Source organism: Musca autumnalis, unplaced genomic scaffold, assembly GCF_047663935.1.
Source record: "Musca autumnalis isolate F117 unplaced genomic scaffold, ASM4766393v1 scaffold_2, whole genome shotgun sequence".
Taxonomy (NCBI): domain Eukaryota; kingdom Metazoa; phylum Arthropoda; class Insecta; order Diptera; family Muscidae; genus Musca; species Musca autumnalis.
In genome coordinates, this window is record NW_027411755.1 from 237,390,231 (window position 1) to 237,415,305 (window position 25,075).

At 33.6% G+C, this 25,075-nt stretch overlaps 1 long non-coding RNA gene across 1 annotated transcript in view; it reads right to left on the minus strand.

Annotated features, from left to right (window-relative positions):
* The window catches only part of LOC141393366 (uncharacterized), a 254,868-nt gene that overhangs the window by 42,605 nt on the left and 187,188 nt on the right, over nucleotides 1–25,075 (minus strand). The window lies entirely within an intron of this gene.

Consider the following 25,075-nt stretch of genomic DNA (forward strand, 5'->3'; position numbering starts at 1 on the left):
TACGCCGACCTAGTTTGTATCATTGTTAAGACGGGATCTTCTACTTTCATAGTCAGGCTTTGCTTTTGGAAAGTTTACAACTAAAGCTGTGATATTCGTCAATACAATTAAAATTGCAATGATGAAAATTGGGGTTTTATTTGCTACTATTGTGATATCTTCGTTGTTTGATCACCTACGAGCATCTGCTTTACATCATTAGAAAGGTGATATTTTCTACTTTAATTGTCAGGTTTTGCTTTTGGTATACCCCATATAGAAGCTGAGATATTCGCTTTGGAAAAAAACGTTGTCTTTTTATCCACCTAAGTTTTTTGCCCTTTCCGACTCCAAAATATTATCCGACCATCAGCAAAATCAATAGGCTTCTTCCCCTCCGGAATCCCCATCAACATCCAAAATTTAGTGACGATCCGATCAAAATTGCGGCCTGTAGCGTGATTACAAGGTTTAGATGGACAGACGGACAGACGGACGCACGGACGGACGGACGGACTGACGGACGGACACTCATAGCCAGATCGATTCAGCTCGTCGAGACATTCATTTTGGTATATACAAGTATGGGTCTACGACCATTATTTCGATGCGTTACAAACTTTTTGGCCAAAACCAACTTATAATACCCTCCCCACATAGTGGTGTAGGGTATAAAAACAAACGAAAAGAAAAACAAATCCCTCTAAAGTTGACGACCCCCGCAAACGTTTTAAGAACAATGATCTGCGAATCTGCACATGGAATGTTCGCACTCTGTATAGAGAAGGTGCAGTTTACGCATTGGCAGATGTACTTGAAAAGTGCAAATATCTTTGGCCCAACAGTCGGGAAATTCAGTCTCCACAGTGAAACATCTGACAATGGTATTAGGCTGATAGACTTCGCAGCGGCAAAAAAACATGGTAGTTAGCAGCACCAGATTTAAACATCTCGACATCCATAAGGGCACCTGGTTGTCTCCAGATCAGAAAACAAGAAATCAAATTGATCACGTTGTGGTAGATGGAAGACATTCATCGAGCGTGTTGGATGTGCGCTTGTTCCGAAGAGCAAACATAGACTCGGAACACTAACTAGTTGCAGCAAATAAGGTGTATTCATCGGTTACTTAGCGCCATCTGGCATGAAGAACGAGTACCCGACGATTGGAACCTGAGTATCCTGTGCCCCGTCCACAAGAAAGGAGATAAGACTGTATGCTCTAACTATAGGGGCATAAGTCTACTACCTATTGCCTACAAGATCGTGTCAGGGATATTGTGCGAACGACTTAAGCCTATGATCAACGAGATAATTGGACCATACCAATTCGGCTTTAGACCTGACAAGTCCACCATTGGCCAGATATTTACCCTGCGGCAAATCCTGGAGAAGACCCAAGAGATGCAGATCGACACCTACCACCTTTTTGTCGATTATAAAGCAGCCTTCGACTGCCCGCTGCGTTCAAAGGTATTCTAACCCAATCTACACCAATAGCCACATGTTACTTGTTTATGCTGATGATATAGACATCGTGGGACGATCAGTAAAAGAACTAACTGATACCTTTATGAAGTTCGAAGAAGTGGGTCTGGCGGTAAACGGGAGAAGACCAAGTTGATGGTGTCGACACGTCCATTGAGCTCAGACCAACTGTGGAAGTTGGATCCTATAATTTTCAGGTAGTAAAAGATTTCGTCTACCTCGGCACATCCGAAAACACAACAAACGACATTAGTTGTGAGATAAAAAGAATTGTATTGGCCAACAGATGCTACTTTGGTTTAAGTAAGCAGTTTACAAATAAAGCCACATCTCTATACAACGTCATCAATATAGTTAAACGTATCGAGATGCAGCGATTGCGTTGGCTAGGCTATATAATAAGTTCGAGCGATGATGAACCCGCTAAAAAGGCGTATAAATTCGAGCCACATGGCGGTGCACGCAGAATTGGCAGGCCAAGGAATAGATGGCGCAAACAAGTGGATGAAGTGATGAAAAGACGTGGTATTCCAGAGTGTGAAGCAACATATAGAGAGAAATGGAGATCTTTTATTGATTCGGCCTATGGCACAAATTTTCTGTAATGGGCCAGCTAAGTAAGTACCTAAAGGAGTTGACCAATAGAGTCCATATTGGGGCCTCATCTATATCTGGTAAGAGTTTCACGATGTGTAAAGTATGGACAAAATCGGTTACTCCCTTCAAGAGTTATCGTGCTCAAATTTTCCGAACATTTTTCGAACTTTTGTGGGGGAGGTACCTGAAGGAGTAGACCGATATGGCACATCTTCGAACTTAAACTAAGTTTGGAGGAAATATTAGGAAGACCAAATTTTGGACCAACTCGGCTCATCCGTTCGAGAGTTATCGTGCGCACCAGCCAGCCAAACAGACGGACGGACATTGCTATCTCGACTCCAAATTACCTGAAACACATTTCGTCCAAACATACTTGGGGTCTAAGACCATTATTTCGATGAGGCACATTTTGCCCGTATGAAAGTGTATATGAGGAAAAGTCAACATTTTTTAGTTTCCATGAAGCCAAGGTTTGCACTATTATAATACCCGACCTATTGTACTTTACCAGTAAATATGACTATTGCTGGATTAATTTAGATGTTTTTGAACAAAGCTCGAAAATTTAGCAAAAAAATTTAATTTACGTGGTAGTTACGACCGCGTAAAGGAAAAAACATAGGTAAAAACACGTTGAAGCTAAACAGGTTTTTTACATTGCTATTCGATTTCTGATTAAACCATTCAAATGACGGACATCTGTCCAAAGTAAAAGTAGGAGAATACAAAATGAAGATTACACTTCTAATGTGTCACTTTCCAAAATTTCCACTGCATCCACCTTTTATGGATGCTGACATTTTGAAGCCGGATTTCAGGTGTTTTTTGTATTTTTTATGTAACTGGGACGCGCATTCGGATATTTCGAAAAACCAATTATAGGATTAAAGAACTCGCGATTTCGCATAATCTGATATGTATATTGAGTATGTAGCCCACACAGCATCAGAGTAATCTACTGCCAAAGACCAAAATTTAGTGCGATATTTTTTCTAAAAAACCTATTTTTTGGGTACAGTATTTACAATATCGTTTTGAGTGTGCTGGTACCCCGCGATATTTTAGTTTTTCGACGATCCGGATCATATGAATCACAGATCGTAAAAATCCATCTACTAGAACGGCGGAAATGGCTACTACAAAAATTGAAAAATTTGCGAAAAATGTTTTTGAAAATATCGCGGATTAAATCGCGTTTTCTGTGGATCGTTTCCTTTTCAATGAAGAAACTGACACATCACTCGAGTTTTTGCGAAAACAGTGGTTTAAAAAATTTTGTGCCATGGGAGCTTTATCCCATTTATCCCAAAAATAGTGTGTGATGCTACATCCACGGTTCTTGATGGATTTTATCGAAATAGGTTTAGATCGATGTATTTTTTCATGGATGATAGTGAAATCGGATGCGCATAAAAAGTGTATGCACTTTGTGCAAAATATAAGCGTTATACAGTTTGTTGCACACTAAACTGCAGACGATGCTACATCTTAGCGGCCAAAGTAAATCCTGGCAAATGTGTACAAATTAAAAGAGAAGAATTCGATGTGTTGTTAAACCGCATGCGCATCAAGTGATTTTGAGGATTTCGCGATTTACACGCATTTCATAAAGAACATTACTCGATACAGTTTTATTTCAAGAGTATACCCCCATTAAAAGGAACCCAACATTTATTTGAACGATACCCATATCTTCCGCTAGATGTTAGTGTGTATTAGAGAATTGATTAGAATAAAAAATTTGATTTTTTGCGTGAAATTTCTCTAAAATAGAAGAATAACTCCGACAAATTTTTCCTACATTTTTTCAACTAACTCACAAAATAAATTTTAATAAATATTTTCTGTTCCAAAATTTTATAAATTTCCTCAATATATCTTTTTGTTTTTGCTATAATATGCAAACCATTAAACGGATTTGTATAGTTTAGTTTGTATAGTTTCATTTGAATCATAGCGATGTTTAGATTACGTACATATTTTTTTTTAAATATTTTTAGGATGCGTAAACAGCTTGAATTTTATTAAAACAAGTTGCAAAGTACGATTTTTTTCACTTTTTCTCAATTTCCGCGAAAACTTAAAACTTTTTCACTAATGTTATGGGGCCTCAGTAATCATATATTACGTAGGGAGCCCCTGATTAAGAGAGTTTTTCAATAAAATGATTAGAGTCTTTTAAAGATTTTTTTCTTTTTATCAGAATTGAAACCGCCATAACTTTTGCGCGCAACAACCAAAATTAGTATCTCGAACAGATTTAAAAATGGGATTTTTTTCCCAATCTATGTACCAAAAATCATTCATGTAGCTTAAAAAAATTTTTATTTTTTTTTTATGGAAAACTAAAAAATTTTGTCTTTTCTTCATATACCCTCGTTAGCATAAATGCTGAGGGTATAAAAAACGTTACCCTCAGAAAAGCGCCAACGCACTATGTCGCGAGTTCATATTAACTGTGACCAAAAATAGAAGGAGTTATCTTAGGTGCATCACGTACTTATTGTTGATATACAATCTCGAGGACAAAAAACTGGAATGTTCGGTCTACATTTCGATATAGCCCCCATAGAACCGTACCTCTCGATTTTCGCTATTTTGAAGATTTTAGCCTCATTATCACACTGAAGTTACTGAAATTTGGTATTTAGTCTTCGTTGGGGGTATAAAACTTTCCCCTTGAAATTTGTCGGTATATGTCCACTCCTTTATATAGCCCCCGGTATTTTGAAGATTTTAGCCTCATTATCACACCGAAATTACTGAAAATTTGTATTTAGTCTTCGTTGGAGGTATATAACTCTCCATCTGAAATCTGTCAGCGTAGGACTTCGCCTTCATATAGCCCCCATGGAACCGTAGCTACCGATTTTCGGTATTTTGAAGGTTGTGCCCTAAATATCCTCCCGAAATGTCTGAAATTTGTTGTTCAATCTTCATATTTTTTGTGGGCTTATTGAATATATCGAACTCTTGTCTTCAAAAATGAGAATTTTTCTTTAAAAACTTTTTTGTCCGATTAGTGGTCAAAAATGGGAAAATTTTTGTAAAAAATCGAATATTGACTTTGGCTGTTTACCATTTTTTTTAATTTATATTTTAAAAATCTCTCTTCCAAAAGCAAGGTTATTAGGTATTTAAAAAGCCCACAAAAATATACGATGACCGGTCCATTCGTGTTCGAGCTTTAGTGGACACCGCAAAACATTTATACAAAAAGGGGGTAACTCCCTAATGAGGCGGTCACTGGCACCTTTATACATTTGAAGTACTCACTTTTCACAACTAAAACAGCAAATAATATCGATATACACTTTTATAAAATGTTTTTCCACTTCACTAATTTTCAAATTTGGTTCACAAAATCGATGTACTAAGTACTAAAGACTTGGACACCATATGATCACTATTTACTTCGAAACAAAAGTAAATCCACATTTATCACATCCAAAGCAACTGTACAAATGTATTGTATTACTTTGAATATGAAACTATTGGAGCATATTAAACGTTATTAATTTTAGTAAAATATGTACATAATGCAAAGTTCCAGCAATTATCGGGTTTTTTACATCGACAAAACTACATGACAAATCAATACCATAATTCAAATTCTTTCAAATTGAAATGTTTACTATAAATTCTCATCAATAAATTTATATTCCGATCATTTTTGGCCACGGTCGTGACACTGTGCGACGTAGTCAGAATTATAGTCCATATATTATTCTGAAAGGCTCAGTTCCCCTCCCCACATTCTATGGTAGGCAAAATATTCGCATTGCATGTCTCGCTGAAAAGCAACAGCCTCGCTGAAAAGCAACGCCGACGACAAAAACAACGAAAAACATTAGCAATAATGTAAAAATGTTATTATTGTTTATAGCGAACAGATAGATGTGGTTTTAAAAATGTTATTAAACATTGTTTTTTGTTTGTCTGTGCATTGAAATGGTATGGTGTGTACATTTATTTACATGTAGACATAATGACAGACAGCCAAACTGTTGTTTGTCTATTTCATTTATTCGTGAATAATAGTATTCTCTGTGTTATGGAATGCCGCCGTTTGCAGACAGAATGACAGATTGTCTGGTTGGTTGTTTCGAATGAACAATACCTGCTTTATATAACAAGTTGTTGGTTGGTCTAAGAATGAGTCGAAACAAAAATAAAATATAAATTCCAAACCAATGACTAAAAATGTGAAGAGTTCTTGTTCATTAATTAACGTGCAGATTTATGGTCATTGTTAAGAACGAACAGCACAACAAAGGCAGCCAGCACCAAACATGTTATACAACGCAAACATAAAACGAATGGCAATGATAATGGAAAGAAGCAATAATAACAACAAAAGGAAATAAAAATATTTAAATGTGTGAATAATTGTTAGGATTTTCAACTTTTATTTTGTATGACGTATATATATTATGGTCCAATATAAAAATACTTATTAGGGATTATACTCAATGAGATTGGATAAGAGATTAGCCCAGCAAAAAACTCAATACAAATATCCTTACTAAACAATTATTTCAACAAGTTAGTTAGTTATTTCGTGGCTACTAAAGGACGTAATTATTTATTTAACCACTTGTCACAGTGCTCTTGAAGCAACTTTAAATGGAAGGTGCTTACACCTGGGAAGTTTTTGCGGATTCTGAAACTACACAACGTTCATAGATGAGAAAAATCAAAAAACAAACAAAAAAATCGCCGGAGCGATTTTTAAATAAATCGCGATTTAAGTCGGCATTTTTAAGGGTATTATAAGTTTTCACAATTTTGCTTCGAAACCGAAAGTCCTATCGAAATGGGACCAACGAAAATGTTGTAGCTATGAAAATTCTCTACAAGATTGAGGTTGATATTTTCGTAGGTTTTAACAATTTTGAGATATAGAAGTTCAAATTGGGATAATGCATTGACTTTATCGTCTCCTTATAAAACAATGTCATGACTGCAAATTCCCAACTTAAACTTATATATCTCGAAAATGGTATAACCTATGAAAAATATGCGGTTTCAAGCAAAATCCTGAAGACCTGAGAAAAAAATCTGAACTTCTATATCTCAAAAACGGTAAAACCTACGAAAATATTATGCAAGTCAATCTTGTACAGAATTTTCACTGCCACAACATTTTCTTTAGCCTCATTTCCATACGACTTGCGGTTTCCAAGCAAAATCGTAAAAACCTAAAAAAACCAAAAATGTGAACTTTGATCGCGATTTATTAAAAAATCCCTCCAGTGATTTTTTCTATTTTTTGGATTTTTCTCACCTATAAACATTGCTGTTTCAAAATCCGCAAAAACTTCCCAGTTGAAAGTGGTTTGCACTTAAAGTTAGTTAACGCGCACCATGTTTGACATTGTTTTATAAGGTAGCGATACAGTTAACGCATTGTCCCAATTTGAACTTCTATATCTCAATAACGGTAAAACCTACGAAATTATTATAATGATTGTAAAGAATTTTCATAGCTACAACATTTTCTTTTGTCCCATTTCAATAGAGCTTGCAGTTTCCAAGCAAAAACGTGAAAACCTAAAAAACCCTAAAAAATTTCAAATTGAATCTCGATTTATTTAAAAAGCACTCCGGTGATTTTTTGTTCTTTTGGTTTTTCTCATCTATGAGCATTGTAGTTTCAGAATCCGCGGAAACTTTCCAGATGTAAGCACCTTCCATTTGAAGATGCTTCAAGAGCACAATGTTATTCATCGAATTTTAGTGACCAAAGCGACATGTCCCCTTTAAAATAATGGGTTAGTAAGGATATTTGTAATGAGTTTTTTGCTTGGTATGGTAAGGAAAAAGTACAATTAAAACGGATAGACTGAAATCCTTGTTAAACTTTTAAAATTGTTTTGTAGGAAATAAATAGAACACATCAATATCCAGATAACCTAAGTGTAGACCCAATTCTGGCATTTTAAAATTTTTTTGCATTTAGGGTTTTAAGGTGACGTAAAATCTAAATTGTCGACATAGTCTGCTGTGTGAAGACTCTCTGTTCTCCTATCGGAATATTTTCTAGTCTTATATGACAACTAATTCTGCTCTTCCATGATAACACCTTTGTCTTATGTAAGAAGATCTTATTTTCTTCTATAAGGAGACTTTCTTGTTTTTTTTCCATTATCGAGGTAAGTACGCCTGGACAGAAAGTATATGAAGATGTGGACCTAAATATGCCGCAAATAAGTGAAATGAAAATAAATATTAGGATATTTCGGTTCCATACATCGGGAAGTATGAATAACGTATAAACAAATTACACAGTTGTAGTAATACCAGAAGGACTACGCGTTATTAAACGTTCAACACGATCCGTGAACTGGTCGTAAATTGGATTTAAGCCCAAAAGTGTTGAGACATTTGTGAAGGAGGTTGAGCTTTCAGGCCCCTATACCATAAAGTAATGACATGACCATGAAAGACAGAGTATAGTTGTAAGAAACACAAAGCGATGCTCGAAAGCTCATATGATGCTACGAGGTGAACTAGAAAACTTTCTGGCCTAGGAAACACGCAGTATTGCCAGGCATCATTTGACATTTTTTGGAAAGTTTGACAGTTTTTAGCCTACTCAGCACAGTTTGATATACGACCATGGGTTGTTTACAGTGACTTGAAAAAATCACTTCACAAGAAAAATGGAATTTACTTGTGAACATTTTCGTCCGATCATGTTTCACAACTTTCAAAGAGGATAATCACGGCAAGAGTGCATCGATCAAATTAAATCGTTGTATGTCGATAAAGGAACATCCTACACTGAAAGAAAAATGCAAGGGTTTCACTGATTATTTTTTATTGATGCTATGAAACGTTCCATTAATATAATGAAATGTTTCATTCATGCAATAAAACTTTACGTTATTTAAAATTTAATGATTTTTGGTTTCATTGTATAAACGAAACGGATTTCATTGATGCAATGAAACTTTTAATTTCTATAAATTTAAGAAAAATATGTATGCTTTTAAATTCAAACTAAATAGAATGGGCTAAAAAACTTGTAGGCAAACATTTTTTTAAACAAATGGCGAAAAATGCATATATTCGATGTGTTTGGTTTGCTATAAAAATGAAAGAAACAGTTTCATTAAATAAATGAAAGAGTTTCATTACATAAATGAAACATTCTTCAAATTCCTTTTTGCGTTTTGTATTCTTTGTAAATCTGTTAAGTTATAAAATTTGTCTTCTAATTATTTTGTCTTTATTAAACAAATTAAATTTAAACATATGCATAGAATCATATACATAAATATGTATGCATGAATGTTTGCCAAAACTAGCAGAAACGTCATCAACTGTACAAAAAATCGCTACTGTCGCCGATTGGCGTTGGTATACATAAATATTCATCCACATTAAAAATAATGCTTTTCTCAGTTCTTTGTTATTGTTTGTATTGTCGTTCATTGAATTCCATTTGTGGTTGTGTGTGAGTATTTAACAAGCAGAAAAAAAACACGTGTTGGCGAAACAACCACCGCTTTCTTAGCTACATCAAACGATGTTCAACAACATTGTTTTAGTTTGCGCTAAACCACAGTCAAGTGCGGATGAAAAAAGTTATTTTACGTCTGGTGTTTTCAACTTTAAAAACTGTGATGTGTTTAACATGAAAAGAAAATGTAAATATTATTTTTCGGGTGTTCAGTTTAAGTGAATTTTCATTTATATTTTTCTTGTAATGAAAGCATTCAAGAGAAAATCTAAAGATGATTGACATAGCGGAGAATCTGCTATCATTGGCCAACGAAGCATCTCTCACTTAGAAAAAGAATTGTTGTATAGCTTTCTGTCCAACGGCGAAAGTTAAAGGTAAGTTAATGTTTAGAAAGAAAAGCAGATAAATTACTAAAAATTGTTTTATTGTTTTCAATTTTGCTTACAGATGACAACTCTCAAAAGGATAATTAACTTCGCTGAAAGTAAGTATGAAATGTTTAATAATGTGAAATGAAAATTCAAATATTGGTTAAATTATTTTTTGTAGTTTTTCTGTGTTCGTTTATTTACTTTTTTAATTTTCATTTATAGTTGCAATGGAGATAAAAAATAGAAAATCCAATGATCAGTGGAATTACGCAGACTGTCCATGCCCAATGAAGCACTTCTCCCTTAAGAAAAAAATGATGTATCCTAACATCGTGGACGTTCACAGGGGATGACTCAGCGGCAAAAGTTGGAGGTAAGTTATTGTTTAGAAAACCAGTCAATTTGTTAGCAATTTGTTTATTGTTTCAATTTTACTTACATAATACCTGAGGTATTAAATATGACTTGTCGTATTAATGGTTAAAACTAATTGCAATAAAATGAAATAAACATATTTAGCATTGACTTAATTTTTGTTCATTACGTGAGTATGAAATGACTTCATAACATGAATGAAATCCTACGTTGTATCAATGAAATATGTCATTGATTTTGAACCAACGTAAGGCTTCATTGCATAAATGAAAATGTGTCATTACAACAATGAAAATATTTCATTGCATTAATAAAAAAAAGTTTCATTGCATTAATGAAAAAGTTGCATTGCATTAACGGAAAAGTTTCATTGTATCAATGAAGAAGTTTCATCAATGAAGGAGCTTCATTCCATAGTTTCATTGTATTAACGAAAAAGTTACATTGCATAAACGAAGGAGTTTCATTGCATTAATAAACAATTTCGTTAATTTTACTTGAATGAAACTCAATGACACTTTTTCATTTATTCAATGAAGATCTACGTTGGCTCAAAATCAATGACAAATTTCATTGATACAACGTAGGATTTCATTCATATCGACGCCTCCAAACAATAGTATGCTAAGTCGACTTAGCATGTTTTCAAGTTCTTTACATGTTTATATTTAACGTCCTTTAACTTAAATTCTGTCAAATTTTGGTAATGATCGGACAATCCGAACAGAAGTTATAAACAAATATTTACTTAGCATAGTACTGAAGGTCAAAGAAATTTCCAAACTTTTAGAGCTTGTCCTGCAAAACTCGCTTTTCAGAACTAGCAAACTATTATTTGGAGGTGTCGAACGTCCTTTAACTTAAATTCTGTCTAATTTTGTTAATGATCGGTCAATCCGAACAGAAGTTATAAACAAATATTGACTTAGCATAGTACTGAATTTCAAAAAACTTTCCAAACTTTGAGAGCTTCTCCTGCAAAACTCACTTTTTAGACTTAGCATACTATTATTTGGAGGTGTCGATATTACGTAGCTTTTTCTTTCAGTGTATAGCACTATGAAAAACTGGTTTAATGAATTCGATCGTGGCCGATACTTGCCAAAAAATGAAGGTCGCCCAAAATCGGACATTGTGCCAGAAAAAAATGAAGCCGTGCGTGAACGGATAATGCAATATCGCCATGTTATATACCGTGAGATACCCTTGGGCATTTCTTCCACCAACTAACATTTAATATTGCATGAACATCTGACCGCAAAAACCGATTATTCCCGTTAAATTCAGAAGGTTCAAAAACGGCTCTTGTGGATTGGTGCAATGAAGTTGGGACATTTATAAGATCGCCACAGACAAAGAATTTTGGATCTATGCTTAGGAGCTTGAAACAAAACAGGAATGGACCGTTTGGGTCTCCGAAAGCGAGCCAAATCCAACTTAAGTTGTTCATGGATGAATACCTTAGAAGCAAATGATCGCCTTTTTCTTCGGCAAAACTGACCGTGTGGCGACTATACGGCTTGAGAAATGTAGGACGGTTAATTCTGAGTGTTACACTATAATTTGTTTGCCTGAAGTCTCCTGAGAAATTTGAAAATCGAATAAAATAAGACATATCGTTCTTCATCATGACAATGCGATTCAAAGCATCGCCTGTTTGACCGGACAAAGCGTAGAATTGATGGGTCATGCGCCATACAGCCCTGACTGGGGATCCAATGACTTCATTTGATTCCAGCACATCAAGAAAAAACGCTTTTCATCGCTAGAAGACGCTGTAAAAGCGTTCAAAAACCATGTTTTGGAGGTGTCTCAATCAATCCCTTGTAATCAACCCAACACATGGTCGTATGTCAAACTGTCATGAGTACGCTTAGGCTTAAAACTGTCAAACTTTCCAAAAAGTCAAATGACGCCTGGAGACACTACGTGTCGCCTAGGCCAGTAGGTTTTCCAGTGCCCGTCGTATTAAATTTACAATGTTTCAGTAGTTCCATTTGATCATGCCCGCCAACGATCTTAAATATAGCCCTTAAAGTTCAGTTAAACAAATATTTTGAGTAGTGAGGTCAACCATGGCATAGCGCTCCTTTACCATTGCAAGAACTTGACGACCAAGTCTATATTCTTTGAGGCGCCCAATTAACAACGAGGTCCGTTACAATACAGTTGATACCCTACTACAAACCTAAGGAACAGCGATGGGCATGTGGTCGCCTGACATACCGGCATTAGAGGATCTATAATGGGTAGAAAATCACTACCTGGATAACATTTTGTTTGGTCACAGTTTCCTTCACTCAAGGTTCCATAGAATTGTGGCCGTAAGACCCGCATCGCGTCAAGATGGTTATCCCCACTGGAGGATAACAGCGTCCTTCGCGAATGACATAGTTATTCCAATTAGTGGTTACTTATTTTATAACACCAGTACTGGATGGTGTGGAATTAAACCGCTTTACGGAAACTTTGTGCGGTGTTTCACCATCAACCAAAATGAAAAAGGAACATTGAGGAAAACACATTGACAAACTTAGTTAAAGTTTACTGTGAGAAAGCCGTAAGGACTTGTCATGATGAACATAGATGCAGAGTAGTAAGAACAATCTGGCCGATAATCTCAGGAATCAGGACTCTATCCCTACTCTTGCTAAACAAATCAGAAATCTAAATTACTGTAAAGGTTATCACTGGCCACTGCCATCGATCAGTAGATGGGATGGCAACAGTATTTACTATTGTAGGCTCTGTGAATAGGAAACCGAGACCATTTAGCGAGAAGGTGCACTAGTTTTAGAAATATAAGGCACAAGATGTTTGGTGCCTAATTGATCAAATCACTTTCCTATCTCTTTTCCACTGAAGCTTTAACGTTAATTAAATACTACAAGAACATAAAATGGCTATGCGGAAAGTCTGATGGATACTCTTTTCAGATTGTATTGACGAGTTTGAAAGGACACAGAACAGTACAGTCTTTTAGATTTGTTTGTGATTTAATTAATAATTTTAATTCAGCGGACTTGATGGCTGTAAATCCGCGTTTTGGTATAGCCGCCGATATTGCGCATTTCAACGGTGTTAAAAACTTTGTATAAGTTCCGTTGTTAGGGGTTTGAAATGCAGAAATTTTTGTTGCAAACTAGAGACTACTTCTTACATTGTAAAAAAGATCGAAAACGCCAATATTAGTAAAACTCAACAACATTTAATAATATGATACAAAAATATATCAAAAAGGCCATTACAGTGTAATTTTTTATAAATAAAATTCTTAAAAAAGAAACCCTTGTTTTTTCTACAACCATTTCAATTTACCCTCTTTTTTTAAAAAACTTCTATGATGTACGCCTTATCAGAAAAAGTCAAATTACTGTGAGTCTATATTCTCACGAGATTACACTTAATAGCAATTCAATTTTCATCGCTATATATTAACTTTTTATCCATTTCGTTTTCAAACTTTGTCGAACACAAACAAAATTTCCATTGACCTTGAATTACAAATTGAATTTCAGTTATCCGGGCTAAATTTGCCATAGATGACCTTGGGCAATATTCTTTTTTTTATTGGCCACCACCTCCCCAAATCATGGATGGATGGATATGTGAATGACGTAAAGCAGTGTTTGGGTGTGCGATTGTATATGCGTGTTAGTAAGTCAGTAGAATTTTGCTACAAATAAAAATTCATCAAAGCAGTAAATACGAGTAGTAAACAGTGAGTGGTATCATCAGATTTCTTGCCTTGAAGTATCCTCTTACTTAAATGTTTATCTTTGATTTTCTTTTATTTGAGTTTTGGATTTTGACTTAGTTGCGTCGTTGTTGTAGTAGTGTGACTTTTGTTAGGCGTGACATTGACATTTGATATTTGAGATGTGATTTAGGTGTGGTGTGGGTTTAATCATGTGTTATAAATAGAAATATCTTCCTTCTCTATGAGATGATGATTGTTTGGCGTTATGTGCACTTGAACCTATGCTTTGTACTTTGCAGCCGCTGCTATGAACTTAAAAATATTAGATATTAACAAGGATTGTTAAAATTTTATTTATTTACAAGGACAACCAAGAATCGTGGATTTTTTTACAGAATATTTTTCAATCAATCACTGACCAAGAAGGATTTTAAGAAAACATTTTAACGAACATCAGAAAAATGGGCCTGGATTTTTGATGATTTTTTTCAACGATTATCAGACCAATAGACGTGGATTTTTAAAGACATTTACTCCACGACTATCAGACCAATAGACGTGGATTTTTTTAATTAAATTTTCCAACGAACATCACACTAATAAACGTGGATTTTTTAATTAAATTTTTCCAACGAACGTCAGACTAATAAACGTGGATTTTTTCATTAAATTTTTCCAACGAACATCAGACTAATAAACGTGCATTTTTTTAATGAAATTTTTTCAACGACCATCAGACCTATAGACTTGGAATTTTTAACGATTTTTTTCGAGGATTATCAGTCAAGCAAAAGTGAATTTAAAAAAAAATATCAAAGAACATCGGACAAATAAACGCTTATAAAAAATATATCAAAGAGCATCAGAAAAAAGAGGATTTTGAAAAAAAAAATATCAAAGAACATAAATAAAATAATCGTGGATTTTGTACAGAATTTTTTTCTTGCACCATTAAACCGATAGACGTGAATTTTTTTAAAGAATATATTTTCATCGACTATCAGACCAAGAAAATTGGGTTTTTAAAGAATATTTTTTCATCGACCATCAGACCACGAACGTGGAACGTGGATTTTTTAAAGAATATTTTTTCATCGACCATCAGACCACGAACCTGGAACGTGGATTTTTTAAAGAATATTTTTTCATCGACCATCAGACCACGAACCTGGAACGTGGATTTTTTAAAGAATATTTTTTCATCGACCATTAGACCAAGAAACGTGGGTTTTTAAAGAATATTTTTTCATCGACCATTAGACCAAGAAACGTGGGTTTTTAAAGAATATTTCTTTAGACCATCAGACCACGAAACGTGGATTTTTTAAAGAATATTTTTTAATCGACCATCAGACCAAGAAACATGGGTTTTTAAAGAATATTTTTTCATAGACCATCAGACCACGAAACGTGGATTTTTAAATAATATTTTTTTATCGACCATTAGACCAAGAAACGTGGATTTTTAAGAATATTTTTTAATCGACCATCAGACCAAGAAACGTGGATTTTTTGAAGAATATTTTTTAATCGAACATCATACCAACAAACGTGGATTTTTTAAAGAATATTTTTTAATCGAACATCATACCAACAAACGTGGATTTTTTAAAGAATATTTTTTCATCAACCATCAGACCACGAAACGTGGATTTTTTGAAGAATATTTTTTCATCAACCATTAGACCAAGAAACGTGGATTTTTAAGAATATTTTTTAATCGACCATCAGACCAAGAAACGTGGATTTTTTAAAGAATATTTTTTCATCGACCATCAGACCAAGAAACGTGGATTTTTTGAAGAATATTTTTTAAACGAACATCATACCAACAAACGTGGATTTTTTAAAGAATATTTTTTCATCAACCATCAGACCAACAAACGTGAATTTTTTAAAGAATATTTTTTCATTAACCATCATACCAACAAACGTGGATTTTTTAAAGAATATTTTTTCATCAACCATCAGACCAACAAACGTGGATTTTTTAAAGATTTTTTAAAGAATATTTTTTCATCAACCATCAGACCAACAAACGTGGATTTTTTAAAGATTTTTTAAAGAATATTTTTTCATCAACCATCAGACCAACAAACGTGGATTTTTTAAAGATTTTTTAAAGAATATTTTTTCATCAACCATCAGACCAACAAAAGTGGGTTTTTTAAAGAATATTTTTTCATCAACCATCAGACCAACAAACGTGGATTTTTTAAAGAATATTTTTTCATCAACCATCAGACCAACAAACGTGGATTTTTTAAAGAATATTTTTTCATCAACCATCAGACCAACAAACGTGGATTTTTTAAAGGATATTTTTTCATCAACCATCAGACCAACAAACGTGGATTTTTTAAAGAATATTTTTTCATCAACCATCCGACCAACAAACGTGGATTTTTTAAAGAATATTTTTTCATCAACCATCAGACCAACAAACGGGGATTTTTTAAAGAATATTTTTTCATCAACCATCAGACCAACAAACGTGGATTTTTTAAAGAATATTTTTTCATCAACCATCAGACCAACAAACGTGGATTTTTTAAAGAATATTTTTTCATCAACCATCAGACCAACAAACGTGGATTTTTTAAAGAATTTTTTTTCATCAACCATCAGACCAACAAACGTGGATTTTTTAAAGAATTTTTTTTCATCAACCATCAGGCCAACAAACGTGGATTTTTTTAAAGAATATTTTTTCATCAATCATCAGACCAACAAACGTAGATTTTTTAAAGAATATTTTTTCATCAACCATCAGATCAACAAACGTGGATTTTTTAAAGAATATTTTTTCATCAACCATCAGACCAACAAACGTGGATTTTTTAAAGAATATTTTTTCATCAACCATCAGACCAATAAACGTGGATTTTTTAAAGAATATTTTTTCATCGACCATCAGACCAATAAACGTGGATTTTTTAAAGAATATTTTTTCATCGACCATCAGACCAATAAACGTGGATTTTTTAAAGAATATTTTTTCATCGACCATCAGACCAATAAACGTGGATTTTTTAAAGAATATTTTTTCATCGACCATCAGACCAATAAACGTGGATTTTTTAAAGAATATTTTTTCATCGACCATCAGACCAATAAACGTGGATTTTTTAAAGAATATTTTTTCATCGACCATCAGACCAATAAACGTGGATTTTTTAAAGAATATTTTTTCATCGACCATCAGACCAATAAACGTGGATTTTTTAAAGAATATTTTTTCATCGACCATCAGACCAATAAACGTGGATTTTTTAAAGAATATTTTTTCATCGACCATCAGACCAATAAACGTGGATTTTTTAAAGAATATTTTTTCATCGACCATCAGACCAATAAACGTGGATTTTTTAAAGAATATTTTTTCATCGACCATCAGACCAATAAACGTGGATTTTTTAAAGAATACCTTTTCATCGACCATCAGACCAATAAACGTGGATTTTTTAAAGAATATTTTTTCATCGACCATCAGACCAATAAACGTGGATTTTTTAAAGAATATTTTTTCATCGACCATCAGACCAATAAACGTGGATTTTTTAAAGAATATTATTTCATCGACCATCAGACCAATAAACGTGGATTTTTTAAAGAATACCTTTTCATCGACCATCAGACCAATAAACGTGGATTTTTTAAAGAATATTTTTTCATCGACCATCAGACCAATAAACGTGGATTTTTTAAAGAATATTTTTTCAGCGACCATCAGACCAATAAACGTGGATTTTTTAAAGAATATTTTTTCAGCGACCATCAGACCAATAAACGTGGATTTTTTAAAGAATATTTTTTCATCGACCATCAGACCAACAAACGTTGATTTTTAAAGAATATTTTTTCATGAACCATCAGACCAACAAACGTGGATTTTTTAAAGAATACTTTTTCATCGACCATCAGACCAATAAACGTGGATTTTTTAAAGAATATTTTTTCATCGACCATCAGGCCAATAAACGTGGATTTTTTAAAGAATATTTTTTCATCGACCATCAGACAAATAAACGTGGATTTTTTAAAGAATATTTTTTCATCGACCATCAGGCCAATAAACGTGGATTTTTTAAAGAATATTTTTTCATCGACCATCAGGCCAATAAACATGGATTTTTTAAAGAATATTTTTTCATCGACCATCAGACCAATAAACGTGGATTTTTTAAAGAATATTTTTTCATCGACCATCAGACCAATAAACGTTGATTTTTAAAGAATATTTTTTCATCAACCATCAGACCAACAAACGTGGATTTTTTAAAGAATACTTTTTCATCGACCATCAGACCAATAAACGTGGATTTTTTAAAGAATATTTTTTCATCGACCATCAGACCAACAAACGTTGATTTTTAAAGAATATTTTTTCATGAACCATCAGACCAACAAACGTGGATTTTTTAAAGAATACTTTTTCATCGACCATCAGACCAATAAACGTGGATTTTTTAAAGAATATTTTTTCATCGACCATCAGGCCAATAAACGTGGATTTTTTAAATAATATTTTTTCATCGACCATCAGACCAATAAACGTGGATTTTTTAAAGAATATTTTTTCATCGACCATCAGGCCAATAAACGTGGATTTTTTAAAGAATATTTTTTCATCGACCATCAGGCCAATAAACGTGGATTTTTTAAAGAATATTTTTTCATCGACCATCAGACCAATAAACGTTGATTTTTAAAGAATATTTTTTCATGAACCATCAGACCAACAAACGTGGATTTTTTAAAGAATACTTTTTCATCGACCATCAGACCAATAAACGTGGATTTTTTACAACGACCATCAGACCAATAAACGTGGATTTTTTAAAGAATATTTTTACAACGACCATCAGACCAATAAACGTGGATTTTTTACAACGACCATCAGACCAATAAACGTGGATTTTTTAAAGAATATTTTTACAACGACCATCAGACCAATAAACGTGGATTTTTTAAAGAATATTTTTACAACGACCATCAGACCAATAAACGTGGATTTTTTAAAGAATATTTTTACAACAACCATCAGACCAATAAACGTGGATTTTTTAAAGAATATTTTTACAACGACCATCAGACCAATAAACGTGGATTTTTTAAAGAATATTTTTACAACGACCATCAGACCAATAAACGTGGATTTTTTAAAGAATATTTTTACAACGACCATCAGACCAATAAACGTGGATTTTTTAAAGAATATTTTTACAACGACCATCAGACCAATAAACGTGGATTTTTTAAAGAATATTTTTACAACGACCATCAGACCAATAAACGTGGATTTTTTAAAGAATATTTTTACAACGACCATCAGACCAATAAACGTGGATTTTTTAAAGAATATTTTTACAACGACCATCAGACCAATAAACGTGGATTTTTTAAAGAATATTTTTACAACGACCATCAGACCAATAAACGTGGATTTTTTAAAGAATATTTTTACAACGACCATCAGACCAATAAACGTGGATTTTTTAAAGAATATTTTTACAACGACCATCAGACCAATAAACGTGGATTTTTTAAAGAATATTTTTACAACGACCATCAGACCAATAAACGTGGATTTTTTAAAGAATATTTTTACAACGACCATCAGACCAATAAACGTGGATTTTTTACAACGACCATCAGACCAATAAACGTGGATTTTTTAAAGAATATTTTTACAACGACCATCAGACCAATAAACGTGGATTTTTTAAAGAATATTTTTACAACGACCATCAGACCAATAAACGTGGATTTTTTAAAGAATATTTTTACAACAACCATCAGACCAATAAACGTGGATTTTTTAAAGAATATTTTTACAACGACCATCAGACCAATAAACGTGGATTTTTTAAAGAATATTTTTACAACGACCATCAGACCAATAAACGTGGATTTTTTAAAGAATATTTTTACAACGACCATCAGACCAATAAACGTGGATTTTTTAAAGAATATTTTTACAACGACCATCAGACCAATAAACGTGGATTTTTTAAAGAATATTTTTACAACGACCATCAGACCAATAAACGTGGATTTTTTAAAGAATATTTTTACAACAACCATCAGACCAATAAACGTGGATTTTTTAAAGAATATTTTTACAACGACCATCAGACCAATAAACGTGGATTTTTTAAAGAATATTTTTACAACGACCATCAGACCAATAAACGTGGATTTTTTAAAGAATATTTTTACAACGACCATCAGACCAATAAACGTGGATTTTTTAAAGAATATTTTTACAACGACCATCAGACCAATAAACGTGGATTTTTTAAAGAATATTTTTACAACAACCATCAGACCAATAAACGTGGATTTTTTAAAGAATATTTTTACAACGACCATCAGACCAATAAACGTGGATTTTTTAAAGAATATTTTTACAACGACCATCAGACCAATAAACGTGGATTTTTTAAAGAATATTTTTACAACGACCATCAGACCAATAAACGTGGATTTTTTAAAGAATATTTTTACAACGACCATCAGACCAATAAACGTGGATTTTTTTTAAATATTTTTTAACACATCATCACACCTAAACGCGGATTTTTTAAAGAATATCTTTTAGCCCATCGTCACACGAATAAACGTGAATTTTTTAAAGAATATTTTTTAACCCATCATCACACGAATACACGTGGATGTTTTAAAGAGTATTTTTTAACCCAATAAACGTGGATTCGTGGACAATTTTTAATCCATCATCACACCAAAAAACGTGGATTTTTAACCCATCATCACAACAATAATCGTGGATTATTTTAAAGAATATTTCTTTATCAAATATCAGTCCAACAACAGTGGATTTGTTAAAGAATATGTGTTCAAGGATCGTCACACCTGTGAACTTGGCTTTTTTAAAGAATGTTTTTTCATCGACCATCAGAACAATAAACGTGGATTTTTAAATAAAATTTTTTCATCGACCATCAAACCAAGAAACGATGATTTTTTTAAAGAATATTTTTACAACGACCATCAGACCAATAAACGTGGATTTTTTACAAAAATATTTTTTTACGATCATCACACCAACAAACGTGGAATTATTAAGAATATTTTTTTAAGGATCATCAGACCAATAAACTTGGTTTTTTAAAGTATAATTTTTTAAGGATCATCACACCAATAAACGTGTATTATTCCCAATCGCAATTCCTCGAACATTTCTTGTTTGTTGTAACCTAAACACCAAATATATTTTACGACACAAATTTATGCATGTCCTGAAAAACATATCCTGGTCACACACGACACATTTCAAATTGAAATAAAACTGAAATAAAAAATAACCATAAAAATTCAAGACACTTAAAAGCACTTAAATACTTAACACAAAAGTATTTAAATTATTTACACAAATGTTTCGGACACACAAACATATGTATTGCAATGACCACATGTACACACATCTCCCCTTCCCACAACATACTTAAATAAACGAGAAGATTTAGGTATCTGAAACCTAAATTGAATTGATTGTTGTCACACATCCAGCTGAAGATATTTTTATGTCTAAATTAAAGTATTTATGGTTTGTCTACATAACAAATAAATTGTCACTTACACATATATATTTGTATGTATGTTCGTGAATGTATGTGAGCTTGCAATATACTTTAGAGTTTTAGAATATAAGATGAGCATGATGAGCAGGTGCACTTGGCTCCAAATGGTCCTGAATATAAGACTATCGGTCAAAGAACATGTCAGTAAGAGATTATAGGTTAAGCGGTCATTGTTTAAAAGAGGATATATTTAAATTTCTATTAGTACTCACATATAGTGTTCAAAATAATTTGAAGAATGTAATACAAATGTAAAACATACCTGAAAGAAGAGGAAAACAATTTTGTTAGTAAAATAAAATCAAAGATTATTTTAAGAATATTTTCGAAGAAATAACAAGGTAGTCTACATGTAGTAGACATTAATATTTTAAATACGAATGTTTTGTTATAGTTATTGATTCAAATATTTTGAAATGTAAGTTGTGTTTTCAGTAAAACACCTGGAAATCTTCAATGTATAGTTTCCATTATAACTTTGCTTTCCTTTCAAATACATTCCATTGCCCACCTGGGGCAAACAAATATTTCATATGAATGAATCATATTTTCAATTGAAACTGATACTTTAGTGATTGACCCCCAGAAAAAAAAAACTGCCTGCAACTCAAAAAAAAAAAAACCTGCCATGGTAATTTAAAAAATAACTTGATCTGTGTGTAAAAATTCTATTGACACCCAACCCACTGAAAATTTTTCCCAGGAAAGAATGTTGATTTGTTTTACTTTTGATAAATAATTGAAGTTAATTTGTACAAGCAAACAACACGCAAAATAAGAGAGATACTGAATACTTCTTGTGGTCAGTAAGAATTGTGGTATTACTTTTGGCAATAATCTATGAATGAAGTGTGAAAGAAAATTGTTAAGACGCACATAAGAATATTAAAGAATGTATCAAAGAGAAGACAATATGCATGCACTAGAAGAAAAAAAAATTAATTTCAAATAGAATATGTTTTCAAAAAAAGCCTAGATTTCTTAAATAATCTTTTTCCCAACAACATCTTACCAGGTTAGGTTAGGTTGAAAAGAGGTGCGAGTAATCGCCACATGCCCTGGTGAACACGCACATAAGCCATGAAGTAGGCCTGTTGTGCGCTCTAGACTAGGTTTTTGGAGAAGGGGACTCCACTGTATTTTATTTAAGGAACTCTGTTCCCTTAACAAAATCCCGTAATTGTTTCAAGTCGTCTACAATTACCTGATTAATATCTGGTATTGTGTCGTTCTCTAAAAACTGGGATCTGATGTTTGCGAAAGCGGAGCATTGGCTGAGAAAATGCTCCAATGTTTCGTCATCTTCTCCGCATGCCCTGCATACGCTTGTCTGCACAATTAATTTTTTTCAGATGAGCTTGTAAACCCAGGTGATCTGTAAGGACACCTGCAAGTCTACTCAACTCTGCCTTACCTAGCAGTAATAGGTTTTTAGTTTTTTCCTCATTTGGGTCTCCCCATAGGATTTTTGCGGTTTTCCCTAATTCCTCTCTATTCAATAGGGATAAGTGGGCATTTTTTGCCCAAGTTTTTAACTCTAGCTGAGACGCGTTTAGTGGCTTTGTGTCTTTTAAATTTACTGTTGCTAATTCCCTTCCATTTTTGGCAGAGAATTTGCTATTTCATCACCTCTATTACCCGCATGTCCCGGTACCCATATTATACGCACCGAGCCATGTTGAGAATAGCTGTTGATCGAATTTATACAATCCAAGAAGAGATATTTCGGTCTCTGGTTCTTAAATAAAAAGACCCACTCCCGTTCTCCCACCTAGCATGGAGCCGTTTCCAGTCGGCATTTGTGCTAGAGTTCCGCCGATCCACGAGTTTCTGTCTGGAATTAATGCCTCGCATGAGGCAGCTACAATTGTTTCAGGTATATGGTCCGATACAATGTTATCCATTGACTCTCCCGTTGTTACCCGTAGAATGTTTTGATGGTATGTTAAGTGGTCCTTTCTGATCCACTCGCCCACTGCTTTAAGTCGGATAGCTGCGACAGCCGCTTCATACCTTATCTGGATTTCTATTGGATGTATATATAGAATAGTTTCTAATGCCCTCGTTGGTGTTGTCCTCATTGCGCCGCTTACACTTAAACAGCACATTCGTTGGACTTTCTGTAGTATTTTAATTTTACACTTTTTATCCATAGCTGTCCACCAGACTACTGAAGCGTATGTTAGAATAGGTCTAACTCTCTTGAATATGGTCTTTCCATTTAAGTTTCCTATCCTGGATTACACCCAGATATTTAACTTTGTTGGAAACTGGTTCTTCAAAGTGTCCCAGTTTTATTTTCCTCGTGAACAGACATATTTCCGTGTTTCCGGGTTTACGTAAAGACCTCTTGGTCTAGCCCAGTTGTACGCTAGTTTTAGGGCTGATTCAGAAGTATTATAACGTCGTCTGCATAGCAGACACCTGAAATTTATCAAAGGATTGGATAAGCGTTTCGGTGCTGACGTTATTGAAAGCACCCTCAATTTCAATGCATACCGCTAGTGTTTACATCTCCCTGTCGAAGGTGCTCTCGATGTGGTGTACAACCTCATGTAATGCGGTTTCCACTGATCTATCTTTAACGTATGCATGTTGTTTGTATTTAAGCATATCGTTTGGAATCTTGCTCTTAATCATGGTATCAACTATTCGTTCCATGGTTTTAAGCAGGAAGGATGTTAGGCTTATCGGGCTATAAGACTTAGGAATTGCGTAACTTGCGTTCCCAGGTTTGGGGATAAATACTACCCTCGCCTCCTGCCAGGCTTTAGGGGTATACGCAAATTTTAAGCATGCGTTAAAAATTCCAGATAGTTTGGACGCAATGTAGTCCATCTCTTTCTGAAGTAATGCCGGAATTGTCCCATCCGGTCCCGCTGCTTTGAAAGGTTTGAAACTCTTGATGGCATCCTTTACCATCGCTTCATCAATTGTTGGTGCTTCCTCTGTAACATGTTCCCTAATTACCGGCACCTCTGCGTGCACTGCAGTGCTCGGCGGGAAATGTGTATTCATCAAAAGCCCCAGCGTCTCCTCGATTGTTTCCATCTTATTTCCTATATCATTCACCATAATATAATAATTAACCGAATACATTTACAAAGATGAACCTAAAACAGACATTGTACGTCTACCAAAAAATCCATCAAAAAACTAGATATTTTACCTTCTACTAACAAATTATCTTTAACTTCTGCTAACAATATAAACATCGCATACCAAAATGTAAGAGGATTAAACACTAAATTATCATCCTTATTTATAGATAGCTTTGATTTTAGTTATGATGTTATTGCATTCACAGAAACATGGCTTCATAACGGTGTATATGATACTGAACTTTTTTGTAATCAATTTCAAATATTCAGACGTGATCGAAAAGATTGTGGTAAAAAAAGAGGTGGCGGTGTTTTAATAGCTGTAGCTTCGAAATTTCCGACAGAAGAGATAGACTTTCCTTTATCATTAGATATTGAAATTATTG